This window comes from Anser anser, assembly GCF_964211835.1.
Source record: "Anser anser genome assembly, chromosome: 12".
Classification (NCBI taxonomy): Eukaryota; Metazoa; Chordata; class Aves; order Anseriformes; family Anatidae; genus Anser; species Anser anser.
In genome coordinates, this window is record NC_139733.1 from 22,645,494 (window position 1) to 22,668,180 (window position 22,687).

At 42.6% G+C, this 22,687-nt stretch overlaps 1 long non-coding RNA gene across 5 annotated transcripts in view; it reads left to right on the top strand.

Moving 5' to 3' along the window:
• LOC310880388 overlaps nucleotides 1-22,687 on the top strand; it is a 125,100-nt gene that overhangs the window by 16,327 nt on the left and 86,086 nt on the right. For 4 of the 5 annotated variants that reach the window (XR_014571662.1, XR_014571663.1, XR_014571664.1 and 1 more), the window contains exon 2: nucleotides 14,519-14,608. This is a non-coding gene — a long non-coding RNA (uncharacterized lncRNA). Of the gene's footprint in view, nucleotides 1-14,518; nucleotides 14,609-21,772; nucleotides 21,967-22,687 lie in introns of all 5 variants that reach the window. The other variant, XR_014571661.1, reaches the window with a different exon arrangement.

A 22,687-nucleotide genomic window follows, 5' to 3' on the forward strand; every position in this document is an offset into this window, starting at 1 on the left:
TCTGCTGCACTGGGAATTTTGGAATATCAGTTTTTGTTTGACCTTTGGATGCATCTCCACGCATGGCTCACTCCACTGAGTGTAGTGGGGCTCCAGGACAAAGCTATGCACATAATTCGAAGCTGCCTGAAGGACCAGGGACTGGTTGGGATCTTATGTGCCTAGAATCGTAGACCTTATGTGTCTGCTTTGATGTGATCCAAATGTCCAAACAGTCTTTTTTCTTTAACTTCTGGAATGAAGCTACTAATTAAATTTCCTCTTAAAGGAATCTAGTTGGCGTACGCCAAAACTCTGCTGTGAATTGAATTAATATCTGGTAATTGGGATTGATTAAAGGATTTGTTTCAAATCCATGCTCTCTCTAATCAAAACACTAATGTACATTCAGCCTCTGCAGCTGACATTGAGATGCTGCTGTTGAAAGAGAAGGCAAAATACTGCAATGGGTGTTAGTGACAGGTTGGGGTTTCCAATGGATAAATTAAAACAGTATTTTTTTGTTATCATGTCTGAAATACATGTATATATGTAAAGAAATTAACAGAGCAGTTGCACCTGTGTAGTTATAGTGATATTGGAAAATATTTTTCCACACATGGCTTATGCAGTAATGCCAGCTTGCACATGGTGTTGGCTTTTGTGAACCTACCCAATCTGCATGTGAAAAAAGCTGTCGTGTCCTCAGGTGGGATTTTCAGGCACATGTAAGAGGTGGGCTCCTATACAAGGTTGTATGAGGGAAACTAGTCTTCTGCTCATGCTGTCCCATGTGTGGTATCACATATCCTTGGATATCACATACAAAAGCTTCACATGTAATATCTAAGCCCATGCATCCTAAAGTTCTTCACTTTTGCATACCTTGATGAGAACAATGGCTTACTTAGCACCTTTTCTCTCAGGATCTGCTAACGTAACAGCTGATGCTTTGAATCCTAGAGGACTAATCCAAGCCTATTTACACTGGGCCTTACTAATCATCAGAATTAAATACTGTTGTAGGACCGAGCTTGCCGGTGTAGCGTTGCTTTGTATTTCTATTTTGGTTTTTAGACTAGAAATAGATATGTATCTTCCTAAACTAAATTATTCAGCTCTGCATCTCATGAATCTCAGCAGTATGCATGCACACTGTTATGCTTGCTGTATGCTGTTTTTTGGAGAAATGTCTTAGCATTGTGTAATAGGCAATTCAGGAAAAGATCCTTTGATCAGGTATCTGTTGCTGATGAGAGTAGAGTGAATACAGAGGAAAACACCACTTTTTCTTTTCTACCCTAAAAATTGCATATCTTCCAAGATGAACTTAAATAATTCATGGAAATTTACTGCAGGTTTCTAATTAAAACTAATTAGAACCAGTCTTTTATCACATAGTTTACCTCTCAACAGCTTCATATTCTTTATAAGATGACATTTTTGTATGCATGTTTTTGGCTTGCAATTAATGTAGACTTAAAGCTAAAATGAGCATTTTGTTTTTCCTCTGGGTAAAGCTTAGGGAGCACAAAAGCAAAAGGTAATCTTTTTCTCCACATTGATTTGGGGCTGAGAGTCAAATCAAGCATTCACCCAACTTGGCTAAAGGTTAGTGTCTTTAAAGCTGCTCATATGTGTTGCTGGTTACCTCTGTATTCCTTGAGGTATCTACGCCTGTGTTTGCCTCCTGTGACATTATTTTGTTAAAACCAGGTTGAGCTGATAACCTCCCTACAGCAAGCTAATTTGAGCAGTGCATCCTGACATTTTTATTAGCAGAAGCTGCACTTCGGGTCTGTTTGTGTACTTCTGTCCTGTTTCAAATGCCAGTTCGCATCTCTGGTTGTCACCTCCGCGATCGTTTTTGGCGTCTCTTTGAATCCATGATTCTTGCGCTGGGGTTGGTGCTGACAGTGGGCGCTCTGCCGGCTGCACGACGTGGTGCTGCCGCCCTGCCCCTTGTCCTCACTGCTCAAAGGCCTGCAGGAGAGGAGGGTGCCGAGAGCTGCAGGGCTCAGGTCCCGTGGTGGTTCTGCTGTCGCGGAGCAGCCCAGCAGTGGCAGCGGTTGTCCTCCCTGGGTCGGTGCCGCTTGGGGAATGCGAATGCAGCTGTCCTGGGCTGGGGCCGCTGCGTGCCCCAGGTGCTTGCAGGGCTGTGGTTCCCCAGCATTGCCCTGCTGGGGCAGCAGGACAGCTCCCAAAGGCATGCTCGCTGCCTTGTGCTGCACCTTCCTGAGCCCAGGGGCCAACCTGAGGAGCTCCTGTGAGCAGAATGAGTCGGAAGAACAAGAGATGGGGTGGGAATGAAAAAATCTATTTGCTCTGCGTCTAAAAATGCTGGAGATGCAATTAGTGAATTAAGCTCTGCAGAGTTTAACTCCTGTTCTGACCCAGTTAAATCCTGCTTTCCCTAACTTTCCCTGCAGTTACCAGGGGAAACTGCCCCCATCCCCTTCCTCCCGCGCCACGGTGCAGCGTGGCTGCTTGCGCTTACACAGCCCTGGCTCCGTCAGGGCTCGATGGCATCTCGGGGGCTGTGGGAGATGGAAACGGCTCTGCATGAGGCCTGAAGGTTCACAAAAAAAGACTAGTTCTTCAGTATAAAAACCATGTGCAAGTGTACTGCTTCTCTTATTTTAATGTAACTGGAACATTAGCAGATTTTGAGATTCAGTTTTTTTTCTTTATCCCTGGAACTTAATACCTATGAATGTTGTCTTTGAAAATGTTCCATAAGCATTATAATTCTCCCTTCGTAATTGTTTCCTAATCATACATGGTATTTTCAATAACAGTTTCCAGTTCAATACTGGCATAGCATTCTTTCATCCGGTCTCCTAATAGTACTGCAGGAGTAAACATGAAAGTCTATAAAAAGCAGGCTAAAAGTTTCTTCTTCCTATAAAGGACTTTAACTAAGAAATTTAAGTCTAGCACTGTCTATTAAGCAAGTAAATAATTTAATTGTTCAATTAAAATATATTTTAATGGCTTTTTTCTTTAATGAAGGCATGTGGTTATTACATCCCTTAAATTGCACTCAATAAACTCATATTTTTTGTGGTGTGCATGACCCGGATTTAAATAAGTAGTTGAAGACACTGAACTTAATAAACACTCTCCAGTTGTATAGTGAGATATGACAGAAATTAGTTGACTAATTAAGATAATACTGGGGGGGGGGAGAGCTTCCCTCTTCCCCCCCAAACCAAGCCCTAAAACCCGCTGTGTGCAGTGGTGCTCTCACCAGCAGTGTCCCCCTGCAGCAGGGCTCCTCGGGGCTGGCTGCTGAGGGCAGCCTGGCTGCTGGGGGCACGGCAGGCACTGCTGCCTGTAGGGACCTGCTCCTGGTTTTACAGCAGGCTGCTTTCGGTTTGGTGGTGCTGTTTTTAATCGCTAGATGCTCTTTAGGAAGCTAGTATTAGCTTAAATTCTTACGTTTGCTTAACTTTGGGTAAGCTCTGATAAATCCATTTAATGCATTTATTTATAGCGTGGTCTCGGTAGTATAGAATGGGCTCCAGCACGCTGGTGAGGTCTTTTTTTTTTTTTTTTTTAATGCTTGTAGAATCATGTTCGCTCCTTCAGAAAAGACAAATTGGATGGGATTTGCATCTCAGATCAAAGGGCAGATGCTAAAAGCTCACCTGAACCTGGCTGAGCAGGGAGCGATGCTGCTGCTCACAGCCATTGGGAAACCTGCGTGGTCACAGGCACCAGCTGATTGTGGGATTGGCTTGAAGAGAGAACTTAAAATATAACGGTGCTGCTTCTTGTTACTCTAACTGGAGAATAGTTTATCTGTGAGAACCTAATGGTTGCAGATGAGTCTGCTTGGAAGACTTGTCTAGGGTTTTACATATGTGAATATGCTTCCTCATGCACAGAGGAAATAAAAGAAGGGAAATTCTTGGGGAAATCCTCCCTACTTATAGGCTCAGTATGAACTTTCCTCTTGTCCTGAACTGTTCCAGTGATACCTCCAGTGTATTTTAAGAGAAAATTGCATTTTCCAAAGCTTTTGAAGGATTGTTGAGGTTACTGGTGTTTTCTTGTACCATGTTTCTGCTGATTATGTGTCAAGCTCAGCAACTGCTTCAAGGAACAGGGATCCAAGGCAAAATGGGAGAAATACTGAGGTAAATTTGGCTACAAGACCCTTTCACAGGGGATTATGGGTGTAGGAATGCTACCCATATGCAAACAGGGTAACAGCAGCCAAGTTTAGCCGTGTTGCCCTTTTTTGCTGCTGTCCCCGTGTAGCAGGAGATGTGTAACCGCTTCTCCCCTGTTTAGTGATAACCTCCTGCAGAGTATAAAATCCACTTACCATTAAATGCATGATGTGCTATGGTTTCTTGGGCAATTTCATCAACGTTTTCCCCAATATAAGACTGATGCCACTGAACAACAATTCTCTACTTTCACTGCTAGCAATAGAACAATAAAATTGTTCTGTTGAGATTATTCAAGCGCAATAACTCCTACTAATAAATTAGAAAAGGGGAGGGGGAGAGTTTAATGGAACAAACAGCAGTAGTGACATGAGTTTCTTACAATCTGTAAACTGTGTTTTTTCAGGACAAACTTTTCAGTTATGCCATTGAAGAGTGGAACTAAAAAAGATTAGATTCAGAACATCATCATGTAGTTTTATTAAGAACAGATGGGTGGAAAATTCCTTTGAGTGCTATAATAGCTGCCTGCCATTCTCGGGATGGCAGCTGATAATGTACTGGATGGACCTTTCTGTCCATCTGTTAGTCCATCTATCCAATATTCCTTGGCTTAGGGAACACTTCAGACTTGAAGCTTCAAACAGCATAGTTAAATGCCAGAGAGATTTTTGTAGTATTTATAGACTTTGCTAGTTCACGTTTAAGAACATTTTCTGTGATTCATCAAGTGTTACTTGATTTGTATCATTTATTAGGAGTGCAGCATAATGAGTTAGAGCTACACAGGATATTTGTGTGCCGCTTGGTAGTGTTCTGATCAGACAGGCTGAACTAACACCTACCGTGATGTGTGTTCTTACTGACATATACTAATTCATATTCATCTTAAAGTTTATTTTACCTCAGATCAGAGAATTTTAGGGGGAAGTGTCCTTGGTGCTTTTGGATAAGGGAAAGGCAGGGGAAGATCCAGGAGTTACCCTGCCTCTCCCTTAGCATGTATGGGTTTTAGGTGACAAGGGATGCTGTGTGCTCAGTGGGGAAGCTGTTAATCTGGTTGTCAAATAAAATAGCCATCCCTAAAGCAAGAGCTCTTAATGGATTCGGGGGTTTTGGTCTTTATTTTTCACTTATTTCCTGTTGTCTTACCTATAGTTGATTGGGAAAAGTGCCTTGAAAAAAAGCTTAATAAGTTTGCTTAGATTTCTTGTGGTTGCAGCGCAGTTAAGATGCACATCCTTTACAAAGAATGTACTCTGCAGTTCCCCCGTGTATTAAACAAATAAATATAAAGGGATTAACACCAGCTTGTACGGTTACCCAGAAGTTAAAGCATTACTTACAGCACTAAAAAGGATGTGAAGATTTAGTGCTGCTGTGCAGTGCACTAAATAACACCAAATTAACTCATAAAACATGTCAAGACTTGATACTCCAGCCACTCCATCTGTGTACAGCTGTCCCTGTAACAGGGCTGCCTACTGTGCTGGTGATGAGGCTTGGTAGGCACTTTAGGAGAAAATGCTCAGTGATGCAACATGTGAAGAGACTTGCCTAAGCCAGAGAAGAATGAACTTAAAACACATATTTCTTTTTTTCATGACCTTACTGTAAATGCAAGTGTCTATTCTCCATGAAAAGACTCTTAAAAAGGACTGGAGGAAATAAAGAGCAGAAAACCACTGGGTTGCTAGTGTCCACTTGAGATTTGCAATATAAATCTAACTTCACTTTGCTGCCTCTCAACCCCCAGGTATGTTTACTATGGCTACTCCTGAGAAAATTGTTTGTGTTGGGAAGTTTTCAGTGCTACTTCTCTAAAATGGTTTCATAATCAGGACAGCATTATAGCATGTTGATGACTCTCTTCTCCCTGGCCTACATCTGATGGCTGTAGTAACCACAGCAGATATTTTATTGCAAAATTAAAGCAGGTATTTTCATGGTATTTGTTACCACTTTTAGTGGGAGAATAGTTGAAGGGATGCTCTATTTTTGTCTTACTTTTCTTTTATTACCTGCAGTGATGTTTCCCTGTTGTTTTCCTGTCTTCACTTGTGCTGTGCCACGGCTTTCCCATTCCTGGCTCACGTGTCCCTGCGTGTGTTCCTCTTACCCCTTGTCTCCAGAACTGTTTCCTTCCTCCTTGGGTGTGGATGGGAGTAACATAGTCCCACTGCTGAGAAAAAGATCTCAGAAAACATTTTCCTTTTATTTTGTTAAGTAACGTCAGCCATCAGTAGAAGTGTTTGTCCGGGCTCCTCCTGTTTTTCCAACTGCATCTATGAGCATCTTGACTTCTTGGCAACAAAAAGTTTGGAGAATGTCTCATGTATTGGAAATGCACAGGTTAGATGACTGCTTGACCTCTGCAAGCAAACAGGAAGCACTAAACATCCATGCTTTGCAGGTTTTACTTTATGAAATTCTACTTAGGTGGAAAAAAAGTGCTTGAATTATTTGGATGTAACTTCTAAATTGTAGGTGAGTGTACTTGATCTCCATTTGAATGTGCCATCCAAACAATGTGGTCTGCTCTGCAGAACAAAATAATGATGAAGGGTGTTTTTGCTTCATATGAGAGCAGCTGATTCATCAGAGTAATAAAAGGATTAATTACGTACCTGACTGAGGTTATTTTGTTCAGTCAACTATGACCACTTGTATGAACTCATTATTCTCTTGTGTATAAATGTAAATACTCTCCAGTTGTCAGATAATCCTAAAATATTATTTGTGATGATGAATTGTATTCAGAGCCATAAGAAAGCTTCACAGAAGTTCTGAGTTCGTGGCTTTCAAAGTTTGAAGCACATTTTGTTGTTGAGTAGAAGCTCTGAAAACTCTTTCCCTGTTGAATTTCAAGATGGTTTGTTTCTTGTTGCAGTATAGAGGAGATGGTCTAGGTGACCTCCTGGTAGACCTCTCAGTCCTGTATTTCTATGGTTGTATAAATTTATCTCCTCTTCCAGGGAAGGAAAATATCCTGTATGGGATCAGTATGTAAATCTGTGTCAGGAGGCCACAACTCTTAAGGAGGCTCACAGAGTGGGGCTGTCGAGCTTTCGTGTAGTCTTGGGTTTGCTCAAGGCTTCATGACCTCCTTTTTAAAATTCTGGATCTTCAGTGTTTTTCTCCATCTGATGTCAGATTCTATTAATGCAATATCTGAGCATCTCAATAAGAAGTCATTTGCTAATGTACCTGCAGTATTGTAACTGTACTCACAGTACCCTTGCAATGCACTCAATAAATTAACCTTGTTTAACTGTCGTGGAAGTTGAGGCACAGAATGTAAAAAACAAAAGATTAGAAAAGGCTTTTTGGGGATGTTTATGCATCTTCTGTGCCTTAAGTTGTGATTATAAAATCACAGATAAATACTGTTTCAGAAGTATACTTTGTTATACCCACCCTGTCGTTAAGAAATGTGGATTTTCTTTCTCACTTTCACTCAAATTACCTTAAAACTGCTCCTAACTGATAATTGCGTAGCTTCTTCAAGCAATCAAAGAGCCTCTCCACTGATGGATTTGCTGTCCAGAGCTTGACTGTCCTTGCAGTTGGAGAACTTTGCCAAGTGCATAGTCTGATAATTCTTCTTACTCTTTTCTCAGTGGACATAGCGAGCTGTTTGCTCCCTTTGTTCTGTGTGTGTGGTGGTTTTTTTTCCTCCCCTCAGCCTTTTCTACACACCATCTGTGATCCTCTTCTGTTAACTACAAAAAGCGGTGCCTGGGTGGGGAGGGTGCGCTTCCGTCCTCGCAGGCGGGCTGCCCACCAGGGATGACACAACGCGCAGTGGGGGTTGTGCAGACGTCGCCTAACCACGTCATCAGCGACAGCCACGAGGTTTTAAATTGGGAGTTGGAGCTTCCGAATCTGAGTGGGAAATGGTGGATTTGGCCTACGAATCTTAAATTTAGTGTGTGAACTTCTACCAGCAATCCTGGGCAATCTTTGTGATAGCTTCAGGTGAGGGTTGGATGATTGCGAATAATGTTAAAAATATTGGAAATTAATAAATGGTAGATTTATGGCTATTTTGTCTAAAAATCTAAAAAGATTTCGTGTACCTCTTTTTGTCAAAGAACAAAAAACTGAAATTGCCCAAAAGATACGATGATTTTACAGTGAAATATTTTGTCTCAATATCAATTAAAAAGGTAATGCCTAAGTCTGAAACGGATTTCACAATTGCTTTTGCATACTTCTGTTCTTATGGTGAAGGTATAATAATAGGAGTCTGAACACACAGCGGCGAACATATATTAAGCCAAATTAACCCTTTGTTTTCCAATCTAAAGATTTGGTTTATTACTGTGCGTGGAAGAATCATTTAAAATAAGGTTGTAATTTCCCTAACTCCTGGATTTGGGGAGAACCCTGGCATGTCACGCACAAGTGATCTACCAAAGGTTGGAGTTCAGTTCTTCGCTTACAAATTCTTAAGCAAAGAGAAGGGTAGTACATCTAGTAAATCAGAAAAGAAAACAAACCAAAACCCAGAAGACTTGGATGCCTGAAGACTTACCCCTTTGTTCTAGCTACATCAGCTGGTCTAACAAAACATAGTTTCTTTCCCTGCAAACTTCTCCTCACTATTATCTTTGTACTGTCACAGCTACAAAAGCGACACTGCAGTATTGTATTCTTGTAGAGAGCTAAGTTATTAATGAGGTAGTAAAGAAACTACTGTTATGAAATTATATTCTTCCCTTGTAAAAAGGTACCCCTGCTTTCTCTTTACTTCCAAAGGAGACGTATCAATTTATGGGATCGGCATATATAATTTGGCGGCTGAGTCATCATTGGAAGGAACACAGAAAAGAATTGTAGTTTTCCATTACTTGCAGGAGATATAATGTGTTTGTTTTCTCTTCATACTACATAGGCATAATTGCTTGATTCCTCTTGCACTAGGCATTTTGAATTAGCTGCTTTAGCGACAATGCTCTCCTGAGTTTTCTGAGGCATGGTGGGCCACCATGCTGCTGGTTTGATTTTTGTATGATGACAGCTATGAATATTTAAACTCTTTTCCTACCTGTGTGCTTAGGTCCTGTAGAGCACCCTCCCTGTACAGGAGTACAGCTATGAGGCTGAAGAGGACACTGTTGCTTAGAAATGATGTTTAGAGGCTTCTTCCACTCCCCTAGGTAATTATATGGAAAATACTAATGTGCTTCTGGTCTTGATCAGTTCAATTCCCCTGGTTTGAAACTGAAAGGAAAGAAGGATAAATTATTTGAAAATTGAAGACATTTATCTCTGACATTTAATCAGTGTAAAGGGATTTCTCCTGATCCATGAAACTCCCAGTACAACATAAATGTATCTAACCCTCATCAATGATAGGCCGTCCGTCAGCTTATATACTTTTTTCCTATTACTGCAAGTTTATCCTCAGATCTAGCAAAGACCATTCATAAATTCATATTAAAGGTACGTTGTTTGGAGAGGATATTATACAGTATAATTCCAAGCTCAAAATCAAGCTGTGATAACTGCTCTTTATCTGACATACTAAGCTTTCAATCACACTTTATCACAGATACAGGCGTCAGTAAATGAGCATTTTTTTCCCAGGAACAATACAGATAAGCAAAGGTGGCTGAGAAGGTGCAAAGCGTAATTTAGAGAAGACAGCAGGTCTGTTAGGTGTTTTGACTTCCAGTATCCTTTGTAAGAAAAAGCCCATAAAAAAGAAATTAAAAATGACTTAGAGAATCATCTTCCTGAATTATTCAAACCCTTATTTGTCTGCTCCAAAGCAGAAATAAAAGAATTAATACCTTGTTGTCATACAAGGGCTTGTATCAGAGGTTGTGCAATTGTCTGGGAAAGCTTCTGGGGGAAGGCGTAGCAGCTCTCTCCTGTTTCCATTATGGCAAACAGGAAGCTCACTCCTCTGCACTGAAACGTGGGGCTCAAAGGAGAGGAAAAGAAGCATTTTATTAGGCTAGACTAACCCTTCTTAGCACAACCAGTGTGCGCCGATGGCTAAACTGGGCCAGGCCTCTTAGTCACAAGTGCTGGATTGGGAAACTCACTATCTTTTGCTTTCGTCTTCTTTGGGTCTGTAGAAAAATATAAGTTGCTGAAAACTAATTTGGAAATGGGACAAGAGTATATGCTTTCCCATAGTTTGTGATTTTTGTTTTGTTAGAAATGTAACTTTGAACCAAATGATACCTTTTGTTTAAAAACAAACTTCCGTTGGCTCTGTGATACAGCTGATTTTTTTTTTGACTAAAATCATTCAGATGTGTTAAATATACTTGACTTAGCAATGGGGCAGTGGAATTTCTGACCATGCTGCATAAAATGTCACTGCTGTGCCATACTGTGCCCGCAGACCAAGGTGTGTATGGGTGTGTGTGCCTTGACACTTTGTGTCCTACTCTTTCTTCTTCTCCTTAAAGAGCTGTAACAAAGGTAAACTGATCTTTTGTTGGTTTTTTTTTTTCCCTTTTTCCCAAAAATCTGTGATCTGCATCTGCTGTGGACTTTAGGTTGCATCCCTGTGAAGACTTGTTCTTCCCTAGTCCCAGGACACGTCAGACACTTTCCAGCAGCTCTGCTGGCCCCTCAGGCACTGTTTCTGGAACTGCTTTCTCATCCCTTTTTATTTCTTTTTTTTTTTTTTCCTCCTCCCCACAGACACAGTAAAACTGATCATTTCCTCAACTGTATTCCTCAAAGCCTGCTTGCAGCGCAGGCTGCTGCCGTTGTACGGCCTGGGCCAGGTTCTGCAGCAGGGAGGAACAAAGCGCTCCCCATGGCCCAGGCTGGCGCCCGGTGCCCCGCTGCTACGCACACAGGCGCTGGTCGTGCTTTCAGCGCTTGTTTTGTACGTTTCGTTATCTCTGTTTGTGCGACTAATTCTGCCTGGATCTGCCGTGTGTGTACAGAAGAAATTTGGCTTCTGGATTGAGCAATATAATGGTGTTTTCAAGATGCACGTTTTTGAAATAATGTCTTTTTTGCGAGGAATGTTAAATACAAGTCTCAGTGAATTCAGTGCACGGCCTGTATTTTGCCCAGTACAAGGAAAAACACCTGACTGCATTTCCCTCTGTGTTCACTGGGCGAAACGGCTCGGGTGCTTGCAGGAGACAGGCTCCAGCTCCAGTCTCCCATGGGACGTGGTGGGGAGTGCTGCTGCTGTTCTCCTCTTCGGGCAGGAAAATGGCACCCCCGAAATGTGATGTACCCCTTCACCAAACTTGGTGGCATTTGCCAAGGTTGTTAGTTCATGGCCTGCTCTTCTATTGAAATGTGTGTGCGCCTTCCAGGCGAGGCTATTTAGTGATGCAATCTTAATTTTTTTTTTTTAACGGTAGGCAGCATCGTTTGTGTGCTTCAGCTTTATTGCGTGACTGGTTGTGTTGTGGGAGGAAGAAACTTTATTGGACTTGTACCAGTTTATGCTGTATTTAAATTACGTCTTGAGACACTTTTCTTCAGAAGTTGTTGCATTTGTATTCAAAACCACCGCTCTGAAAATAGTATGTATTACTGGAAAGTGAGCCCCAAAACTATTTTTTTTTTTTTTTTTTGTTGGAGTCTGAGGAGCAGTTAGCTCCAACTACAATATCTTAGAGTTACAATCTGGTAAGGTTGTCGTCTTACACATGGAAAAAATAATAATAATAAAAAAAAATATATATATGAATTTACAGAAATTTCAGGGCTGCTTCTCACATTAACAGAGCACAGAAATTCCCATATCCATGACAGAAAATGAGGCAAAAGGACATCGGTACCCAGGGTTAAGTGGTGGTCATGGCTCAAGCAGCTGACAAACCTGGTTTTCAACTAAAGAGGAAAAAAATATCTCTACAGCCAAATGTATGTTGCTCAATCCTCCAGTATTCCCAGTCCACTTAAACTTCTCTAATGAGAAATTAAGAGTGAGGCAGACCGTGGCACTAAGAAAGTTTTGATTTATGCCTCCAGAGGAGTCGGTCAATAGTCCCAGGCTGAATGCGAGGCTGAAACATGAAGGCGTCCATCACGGTAGGCCCGTGGTCACTCTTGAGAAAGGGGCCTGCCAATACTCTCGCTGTTCTTTGGAATTTATTAATAAAGAAATGGGAAAAAAATTATAAATCACATCTTGGGGAAAAATAAAAGCAGAATTGGTGTCAGAGCTGAATCAATGTGCAGCATTACTAGGTTACCTGTTTCAAAAATGAGACTGATGTGATTTTGTACAAATACACATTAGCCATAAAACAAAGGGCATTTTGGGAGAAATAGGACTTCTGCATAATTTAAACAGGCAGGTTTCCTTGGACATAAATGGGAATTGAATAAGGCCTTAGGCATTTTTCTATTCATACATTAAGAATTATTAAGATAGACTACCGGACTTACAAATGCTGATAATAGAGGCATAGAGACACCCGAGTCACAGGAGAAATCTTATGTTGCACTTAAAGCCCTGTAATTGGTCTCTAATTATTGATTGCAGCAGAGTTCCTTGAATACAGTAGCAGCTCATGTTGGGGGATAATTTATGTTCATGGAGAATTATTACCAAAGCCACACGTTATAATATGCTTAAATATCTTTATGCTTTATGGAATGTAGAATATTCTGAGTGCTAAGTAAAATAAATAAAATGCTTTGGGGAAGACTTGAATGTGGTCTTCTCTTGGTCGTGCGGAGTTCAGAGCTAGCAGGCATTGCTTTACTGATGCTTCAGAAAGCCAGAGGAAAGCTCCCCGTAAAAGAGGAGCGAGCCTCAGCAGGAATTCAGTGTGTTAAATCATAGTTCTGAATTTATGCTGCTTTTTCATGTTGGATTAATTTTTAGGAGTAGATACTGAGTATTCAACTGACCTGATGGCTAAAACTTAATTGCTGATGAGGGTAATTAAAAAAAAAAATTAAAAAAAAAATCGTTGCAGCAGTGTAGGTACCCATCACACGGTACCCAGTTCCCCAGGTGGTGCTGCAGTCTGGGCAGCAGGTTCAGGGCTGTCAGCAGCATGTGCAGGAGTCTTCCTCTTCTTCCTCTTCTTTCCTCTGTTGTAAGCAAGACCTGAGCAGAGTGGTGATCTGGAACATTTTTGTTTTTAACTCTGTCCTGCTCACTACATGGGGAAAAAAAAAAGTCTCCCTGTAGAAAAGCTTGTGATTCTGACAAATGGCAGAGAAGTTCAATCCCTCCCATGAAGAAGAGCGAAGTCTCAAGAGGAGAAGAGGGAAAAGGATAATGCTGGGTGCTTGTGCAAGGGCTGAGCATCTAGGCAGGGAGAGGAGGAGAGCAGCTTTGACTTCAGGAGGGAGCTAAGAAAGAAGAACTCTGATCCAGAGCAGCTGAAGTGGAAGGCTGTTCAGCTGGGGGCCATGGGCGGTGCGGGGGCTCCCCGTGGCATCCCTGCGGGGCTCTCGCCACCTCCTCTGCTCTGTGCTGCCTTCCTCAGCCGGGCGTGGGGGAGGAATTTTCCTCTGGCATCCCCTCCAGCTGGGTGTGGGAGGTGTTCAGCTTCATCGCCATCTGCTAAGGAGGTGTTAGAGAACAGAGGGCTTTTTCCCTGTTCTATTTCAAGAAAGAAGGAAAAAAAAGGAATTTGTGTGTGTTTCTGTGTCAGAGTTTGCAGTTTACAGTAATAATAGCAAAACCCCATGTAACAGCTGCAGAAGTTCTCATGTACACTTGCACAGAAAGATGAAATAATTATTGCAGTCGGTTCTTTTCGATGTTAATACAATAGCATTTTTTTTCTCCCGAAGCAACACTTACAACCAAAAGGGATAGAGTTAACAGTCAATTTTGTGATCCTATAATAATAATAATAATAATTCATTATTACTGCTTTGATTTCCTTTATACAGTGGCCCAAGAGCGGTAATCCAGAAGCAGTGGGTTGGTGGTTTTGGTGCTCATGCTTCTCACACATGGCTCCAGCACCCTACTGATGCCAAAAGATGACCTGGGTCAGGGCAACCCCGTGAAACAATGCACTCCCTATTTATCAATCCCTAAGTGATCTCTGAAATCAGGTCATAGATTCTAGCCCAAATTTCCCTGTAAATCTTCCTTAGCTTTATCTTTATGTATACTTCTGCATAAATCTGCATTTCTTTAGGTGGTGCAATATGGAGGAAATTAAATCTCGCTCAGTGAAATCAGTAATATTTGAAATTATTTTTCAAGTTTTTACTAAGACTTGATTTAGCAAAGATTTTGTGTAGTTGCTGGACTATGGACTGAGATCAACAGATGTTTTGTTCCCATCCAGGCTAATGATGATAAGATTAATGTGTTTCATTATTTGTTTTCAAAGTCCTGGCATCATCTTTGAATGCGTACCTAATGGAAAAATTATTTCTTTTCCCAAAAGGTCATGGAAGTGTCGAATGACTCCGGTAGCTGAATCACCACGTTTCTTCAGGTTTCCCCTCTGATGCCACACTGACTCGCAGATACTTACGTGAGTAATCCTGCGCGTGACTTCGAAGCATTTACACGCAGCTCCTTTACACGCTTGGGAAAAGCTCTGCTGTTCGGGGGCTGCAGGCACTTCCCTGCTCCGGGGAGCTGTGCAGCCCTGGTGCTGAGCGAGGAGCCGAGTGATGCGCATCAGTCAGCTCTCGGCAGTGCTGCTGCAGTCGGAGGGCTTGGTGTGTCAGTAGGTGTCAGCATTCAGTTGCTGTGTAATTGAGCACTGTGATTGAATGCTCATGGCAACACGCCTGCGGAATTAATGCCAAGTACTCTACAAACCGTGCTTTAGGATAGGATTATTCAACCAGAAGTTTCTGGATACAGAAAGGGAAAAAGATCCTTACAGCTCTGTTCGGTGTCCAAACCCCCAGTTTCTTCACTGGAAACACCACTGTGCTCCGTCGCACCTGCTGACAGCACAGTGTGTGAAGATGAGCACTTGCCCCTATAGTGTTGTGCAAGCGTTGTGAACACTTGCTCACCTGTGTCTGCGCCTGCCCTGGGGTGGGTTGGGGTGCTGCTGGCGGCACGAGCCCCTGCTCCTTCTCCTTGAGAAGTGGATACGTGCCTTGGACAATTTGCTGGCAAAAGTCTCTGCTGATAGCTGTAGAGCACCTGTGGCAGCACCTCCTTCTCCAACCATGTTACAGCCTCCCAGTTTTCCAGGCCTGTGACTGTAGGTTAGCGTTCGGTCGGTGCATTAGGATTAGCTGGTGCTCGCCCTAACATCAGTCTCTCTGGGGGAGGCTGCAAACTTAGTGCATTGAGGACACTCCTGGAAGGGTTGTCAGAGGGGTTTCTGAGCTCACGTTACCTGGTGAAGTGATGGGACTACGGCTTCCTTGCTGCTTCCTGCTCGTTTTCAGGAGGGATGATGCGAGGAAGCACAGCTCTGTGGCTTTCCTGCAACACAAGGCTTCTGGCTTGGTCCATCTGTACAAGGAGACCGTGTGGGAACATAATGAATCTGGAAATCATGCACAGGTTACAGCTTGGGTACTATGGAAAATAAAGTAATGCGTGGAAGCTGCATGCATTTACATGCAACAATGTGATATGAGTTTTAGAGATGCTATGGTTGTTACTGCTCTTAAATTACCTCCCTGGATCTGCACACGTGTGCACAGTCAGGTTCTGGCACACCAGTCCTTGGTCAGTGCTTCAGCCGTCAGCCAGGGCTGCTGCTTCGTGCAGATTGCTGCCTGGTGGAACTAATTAACTTGCTCTGTGTAATTGGCTTTGTGAGGAGCAAAGAACCCCTTTGAACTAAGATCTGGTGCAGTTATTTTCATATCCATGTTAATGCTGTTTCCTCTAGTAGACGCAGGGTTTTTAACTTCTCCGAGCCCTTCTGGTTCATGCTTTCTGTTTCTTCCCTCTTTCTCTTCCTAGCCGCTGTAACTGCTGGCATCAGGTGAAACAGCATGAAGAAATACTTTTTTCACAGACCTGCTGTGCAAATGACATTGGATTTACAAACCTGAAGGGGGCTTGCTTGCCTTCCCAGCCTGTCAGTCTCAGGAAAACTTCACTTCAGCTGCAAAACGCAGCTGTAGGAAACGTGTGAGGTTCTGCAGTGAGCACGGGGGAGGAAGGTGCAATGATGGGAAACCTCTCAGAGGTGGCCAGGTCCTCTGTTCAGTGTTAGGAGCAGATCAGGTGTCATGTCAGGCAGTGCCCGAGGCAAGGTCTCTCCAGCTTTACTCCTTATGGTCTAACTCAGTCAACTGAGAGTCTTCTTGTATCTTGTCAGAGGGAATGGGCTGAGAACTGTGTCATACCCCGTTTATTTCCCGTAGCGAGGTGGCTGCATGCTGAGCTGCGCCAGCCTTGAGGGATTATCCAAAATACAGCACTTGCCAAGACCGGCTCCCTTCCTGCCTCCTCGAGGAAGAGGCTGTGGCCTCATCTCCTCTTCTCTGTGGTGCCGAGAGCTGTGTCCATGCCGCTCTGGGAGATGAGCCCACCCGGTGCCGAGCCTGTGCTGCGCTGGGCAGGGACGCGGTGGTGGCTGCCAGCACTGATGTGTGGCCCCATTGCTGCACCCAACCAGGCCCAGTTTCTCCAGCTGTCACTGAGAGATCAAATCATTCATTTGTGAAGTAGTTAAAATCCAGATGCAAAACGTATTGCTAATCATGGAGTTGAGGTAGTGGTGGTACAGGGATTTCTGTTGTTATTACTGATTTACAGTATTGGTGAAGGAAGAATTATTACCCATTGCTCATCAAGCACTCCTTAACCACTGTGCTGCAAGAATATAGCTGGTGCTAGCAACTAATCTTCTTGTAGGCTTTTGTGAAAAACGCAGGATTATCCCCTTCATTTCACCCATTCAGCTTGTTTCTAGCTCATTTTGCCTTGTTATTTCTCTAAAGAATGCCAATTCTGCCTCGTGATTCCATCCCTTCCTGGCTGACACATTGATCCTTCCTCGGGAGGCTCCGTAGTGTATTCCTCAGTAGTTCAGTATTACAGCCTACCCTCAGTATAATGATTTCATTTAAACACTAAGACTTTCTCATCCTACAAGTTTAAAATATGTTGTGTTTTGCTGTGCTGCTGTCTGCATTCAACGACCTCACGCCAGCAGAAGTGAATCCGGAGCACCACGGGATGAGGCGGTGTGTTTAATTGAATCATTATTTCTAGGAAGGAACAAAGCAGTATCATTTCTTGCAGCATTCAGACTTTCCAATTTAATTCTTTCTTAAATACTCTGTGAGGAAGAGGGGAGGAGCTTTCTGTGGGCAGAAATAGAAGTGGTGCTGGGCATGGGTGTTTGTCAGGCTTCAGGGGCTGCGTGCCACAGGTTGGGTGAGTGCAGCTCTGCATTGTGTTGTAACGAGCACAAGAAAACCACCTGGTAATTCCCAACCTAGGGCGAGCTGCATGGGCTGCGTTGTGGTTGCAAAGGATAAACTTGTCTGAAGGACCACTCATCACCTGGGCAGAGCAAGTGAAGTTGGGACATGGTAAATACTGCTGGCATCAGGCAGTCAGGGTTAAAAGCCCGACAAGTCAGCTGTGTGAGGTGAGAGGAGTTCCGTGGATCCAGCGTGGTTTTTGCACCAGGGGGCTGATCTTTCTGTAGTGATGTGCAAGCTATTCCTGGAAGGGTCCTTTGCCACATCTGATAGAGATGGGAACATTTTTAATTACCGTTTGTTTTTGGTAAAAACCTACCTATCTGCAGATCTGGCAAACACTTTGTGAAGAGATTGTTTTTATTTATTGCAGCATAGACAATCAGACACAACCAAACGTGGCGAATTCATATTTTTGAAAGCAAATGGATTTATGGCTTTGGATTATAATATATTTTCAGTCCCAAATTAAGTTGGTTTATATATGTATTTGTTTTGGGATTGGAAAAAAAAACAAAAACAATTGTTGCTTTTTTTCCTTCCTCCCTTACGTTCACACAGTGAGAATAAGGGAAGGTGCCTGGGTCTCCTGCTGGGTGATACCTACCTGGGCTTACCCTCCTACAGCGGTGGGTTCCACCTTAGAGCACTACTGACCTCCAAGCCAGCAGCGAATAGAAATACGCTTTGGCTATAATCACCTTCCTGGAGCCACAGGAGAACCCAGGTGCCTTTTCTCCATGCTGAGCAGGGGAGCACGGTGGCTGTCCCTCGTGGCGGTGCGGCCACAATTGATGTTAATTTCTGTGCCCATACTAAGCCTATGTAAACTCTGATGATCGCTCGGGCCAATACTTCTGCACCGTTATTTAATCCTATTTTCCTGCTTTACATAAGCAGTTTACCAGCACGTGATGATTTGATTTTCTTGGCACCCCACTTACTTCTCACTTTTCTTTATCAGTTGATTTACTGCTTCTAGGCAGAAGATGAATAGTTTGCACTTTGTACTCTTAAATCAAAACAGAATGGAAAAGACTGGTTTAATCATATTTTATTCCAACCTCACTTATCTGTATCACCTATTGCTTAGCCCTGTCAGGAGTGATATGTCTGCAATATCCTATCTGTGGTGTTTGCTCACCACAGTACCACAGGTTTTGCTTATTCATGATTCCAGCATTGTTTTAGAACAAAGCTGTGAGAAGAGGGCTCCGAGCAGTTCAGTGCTGCTTCTGGTGGTTTGAACAATGAGACCGAGATGAGTTGGGAACAGCAATTCAGTAATAGTTTACCTTTCCATTTAAACCTTGGCACAGTTTGAATATGAACTGTAAGCTAGGTCTTAGTTTCGCATGGCGTTTATGCATATTTCTAATGCTAAACATGCGTCAAGCTTTCCAGCTATGTGTATTTCATCTGAAATAGTTGAAGTATGTGAACCAGTGGTTGTTTTAACGCGGGCTTGTGAAGTTTCTTGAATCTCGGTCTGAATGCAAAAACAGGTTTTGTATTTTTGATTTGAGTTCAATTCATACTGGATTATAAAGCAGAAATTAAAGCAACTTAATGAAAATATATTTAACACTTTTTTTTTGGTGATGTAGTCTTATCTTAGATGAAAACAAATGTTTGGACCATTTTTCCAACTGGATTTGAATTCTGTGGTTCAAGTTTCATGAATGTACATCCCTAATATTTTGGATAAAGCATCTGGAAACTAGCAATCCATTCCTTTCATAGCCAAAATGTAACATTAAAACTGTTTCAGTACAGCTTGGCAATGAAAAATGTTTTAAATATCAAAGTACTACAGGGTGAAAGATTTAACTTTGAAAATTAAATAATCAAATGAGTTGACATTACTGTGTGTATACACACGTGGTGCATTCAAATTATTTCTCATCAAAAGACAAATCTCTTGCAAAGGCAGACAGTGACAGGATATTTTTCCATTGCTTTTTTTCTTGAACTGTATTTGAGCTGGCATGATGTATATAGCGGAGCTTACCTTTAAACAGAGTTGGGTCTTCAGCCTGAAGCATGCCAGAGCTTTCTGCTCTGCCACAGTGGTCTTCTGCTTCTCGCAGTAGAGCAATTAAAGATATCCTTTATTTGATCAGCTGGAGAGCATTGTTGGTGTAATTTTCATTTTCTTACTTGCCTCTTACCAGCATATGAAATAATTTATAAGATTTATAACAGCCTGAGCAATACTGTGTGTGGCTGCGAACAGTTCTTCAGAATTTTCCATTTCTTTCATTGAAGTGTAGCCACATAAATGGTACTTGGTGTTTTCTGTCTTGTTTGCTATTTTATTGCCTGTGAATCAAGCAATGGAAAAGCTTGAGTGTTCAACTCCAAAGGTTTAGGCTCGAAACCAGGTTCTGCCATCACTTAGCACTGTGGCCCCTTTGAGGGGACTAAGCTAAATTGAATTCCATCTTTTCCAAGGCTACAGCAAACACTACAGTCCTGGCTGAGCAAGGCTTTCTCCAGTTAAAAATGGCTTTTTAATTTTGTCCACTCATCATGTTATCATGTACAAATTTTTCTGAGCAATCAAAGGAAATTACGAAGGTCCAAACTACTGCATTACTGAGATAAAATACAACTTTCATTTCAGTTGGGCTAATTGAATTATTGGCCACCTCAGCCTGTGAGCTGTGGTGTGAATCAGCATGGAAGTGATTCATGCTGAACCACCACAGGACAGTGGGAGAGGCAGCCTGAAGGATACATGTGCTCTGAGCAGCTAAAACTAATTTTAAACAATATAGACAAAAATGTTTGTTCTAAAGGTCTTGGCTTGACCAGTCAATAACACCCCCCACACCCTCCTCTTACGTTTTCATTCTTAAGCATTGTTCAGTCTGAGCTTTGTTTTAGTGCCCTGGGACTCGCTGAAGCCCCAACCTGCTAGTCCCCTTGCACGATGATACTTTACTCTTTCACCACCCATAAAGCCAATTAGTAAAACCAAAGGTTTCTTCCTGTACAAAAAATAAGAGGTTAGAATATGTATCTAGCAATCCTTTGTAACCTTTGGGGAAGTGCCGTGCGATATTTAGAGGTGAGCTCCTAGCCCTGGTGGTGCAGGGGCCAGGCTGCCCAACGCGGGAGCTGCTCTGCTCGGGAGGAAGCAGCTGAGACTGAGGCTTTTGCTCAGGAGCAGCTGAGGCTATTAGGTGGTATGGGTAGCTAGTGCACTCCATGGCTGCTCAATATAATGCATAAGAGCAGCCTGAGCCCTTCTGAAAGCACTGGGATTTTGGGAGATGAAACTGTTGAATGCCTCCTGTGTTCTGCTGAAGCAAGACCTGCTCTAAAACTCAGGAAATCAATAGGCTTTTCCTGGTGTCCTTAACTCTCACCATTATTAAATTGCTATTCTTCTCTTGCTGCTCTTCTAACTATATTTGTTATTTTTAAGACTGATGCAGCTGCAGAGTCGTGTCTTACCTCCTGTCATTGAGATCTTACTGAGTGTTTAAAGATGGGACTCATCCTTTTGAGCTTAACTTTGCCTTAGCTTTCTTGCCTGATAAATGAAGAAAACATCTTCTCACGATGGCTGTCTTTCTCCATCAGTTATGGAATATCAGCCACACATTTCAACAGCTATCACTGAAACGAAAAATACCCTCTGCGTCTAAGTGGACATAGCTCTAAAAGACTAATGGTGGGAATCGTAGGTGGACCTACGAGTTGTTCTGCCCTCTGAAGAAACCTTTCTGACTTGCCTCTCTTGCAGTCATTCTTACCATCTTCTTTGTGAAAAAGCAATTTTAGCTGTAGGCTTTGTTGCTGTTTTGTGCTGACTGTTTTTGGAAATAGTAGAGGAATTATGGAAATTTCAGTTAGGAAATAGTCATTTTGAACATTATCTATTTGGTTCAGTTTCTTCCAGAACACACTTAAAGAACATATAGAAATCATTTTTTCAGTCTTAAAGCTCAAATTGTCTTGTGAGTATGTCACTTTTGAGTGAAGAAATGGATTGACATTGATTTTTCTTTTCTCCCTTTTACACCAGTATCCAAGTTTTTTGTGTCAGTTTGATTCGACAGAAACTGAGATCTGCCTTTATTATTTTTAGACTACTGACAGCTCAGTGTCTGTGACACATAGGGAAAGTTCCACACGCTTCTGACAGAGATTACCCTGCTTAATGTTTTCTTTTTCTTACGTTTCTCATGAATACCATACCACGTTGACTCCAAAGTGAATGAATGCTGGTTAAGATGCACGGTAACTGAATTGACTTTGATTTCTGGATTTAGGCGACATGTCCATGACTTTCTGCCAGCTCACACCTGAAAATCATTCTGAAAATCTCTGCTAGAACAACAGCTCCCATGTGCGCTTGGGACCACTGGAAAGCACCACCCCCGGAGCTGCTAGCTTCTAGTGCCCAGGAGCTACGTCTTTGTGACAACAAAAAGTGAAGAAAAAGATCACGGAGATCTCAAAATAGGTGTGTGTTTCATAGGCACAGCAAATGTGTCCCAAATGTGTGTAGGGGGCTCAGTCTGAGCCGCAGTGGCCTGAAGCTACGTGCCCCTTTGGTGTCCTGTGAGCGTGAGCAGCCCGAGGCTTGGTGTGCCCCATGCCCCACGGCGGGGCCGGGCTTTGCTCAGGGTGGCTGTGTGCCCTCCTGCCAGCAGTCACCCTTGGTTCAGGTCTGCATTCCTCTGCTGCCTTAAAATCATGGCGCTTTCCTTCTGAACTTGGCCTCTGAGCTCTTGAGTTTGTTGCCACATGTTCTAAAAGGAGCAGACTCCTGGTTAAGCACAGTGAACACCCACTACTCCCTCTACTATTGCTCCAGTGACTTTATTCTGTAAAGCCTATGATGCACTAGGATTAACCTTCCTGTCTGTATTACTCCTTTTGTCACCATTATTAAGGCTCTGGTATCTATATAATATATATTGAGTTTGCCATTGTATGTCTTTCTCTTTACTATGCGTTGGGTATATCCCAAATTTCTCACGGTGAATTTAGAAGGACAAGTCTAAGTGTAATTCAGAGTGCTTTCCTGTGCATGAAGAACTCCTCTAGTAATTACCCATGCAATTTATATATTGGCAAGTCAAGGGTCACACAGGCTCATTAAGCGTGCAGCCCTGGATGTGTGTGCAAGAGGTGAGGTGTGTTTTGAGTTGGGCCTGCCAGGTGTAACCCTGCTGCTCTTG